The sequence below is a fragment of the Zosterops lateralis genome (assembly GCF_965231275.1).
Source record: "Zosterops lateralis genome assembly, chromosome: 1".
In the NCBI taxonomy this organism is placed as follows: Eukaryota; Metazoa; Chordata; class Aves; order Passeriformes; family Zosteropidae; genus Zosterops; species Zosterops lateralis.
In genome coordinates, this window is record NC_139762.1 from 91,986,859 (window position 1) to 91,987,801 (window position 943).

Here is a 943-nt window from a genome sequence, read left to right on the forward strand (position 1 = left end):
TTCCACTGCCAAAATCAACCATTGGGCATCACATCCCTTAGCAAGGCCTGTGCTGCTGCTGAGGTTTGGGGGTGTAAGCACAACAAGGCACACATAAAGATAAAAGTGCAGGTTAGATCAGGACATAGACCTCCAGGCCCTAAAACAGTTGCAAATTGAGATACTTCTAAGTTTAGTAAAGATAAACTTTGTCTTGTAGGGTGAAAGTTCAGACCCTGGTGTGGCTTGATCTCGAGATCTGGGTATTTTGCTCAACAGGGGGCTAATATGCAAAACTCATTGTCATTATCATTAACAAGCATAAGATTTGAAGTTTAAATTTTAAAAATACAGCATAGAAAAAACCCCACCCAAACAGAAAATAATTTGGAAGAGTTAGGACAACCTTTTGTTTTGTCACATTTCCAAGGAAGGGGCTGCCAATGCTGCAGCCCAGCCCAGCACATCATTTGATGTGACCTCTAGCTGAGCAGCTCCTGCAAACAGCCCTCGTGGAGGTGTGCCGGAGCCATCGGTACCCCTGGCAATGCCCGGAATAGTGGCAGATGCCTCTCAAAACTGCATTTGTTGGAAATGCATTTGTAGCCAGTTTTGTCTGGCAAGGGATAAGCGATCCCTCCTGCAAAGCAACAGCACAGTAAGGAAAGGAGCTGGATGCACGTTTGAAGAAAATGATGCAGGTGCCTGCTGGAGCAATGCCTTAGCAGGATTTACTGACGCAAAGGGGCTGAATATCCCAGGGGATGGGAGCTCTGTCCTCTTTCTGGCCAGACAGAGGTGCTATGAGCCCTGTGGCATCCACTCCCTTCTCTGTGGCTTCATCAGCTCTGAATTAACTGTAATCCCTTTTTGTCATGGAGCAGAAATACTGTGAGGGGTGAAGAGTCTCTCTGCTCTGGTTTATGTGTGGTTCAACCTCTGTGACAACCATGGTCCAGCTCTC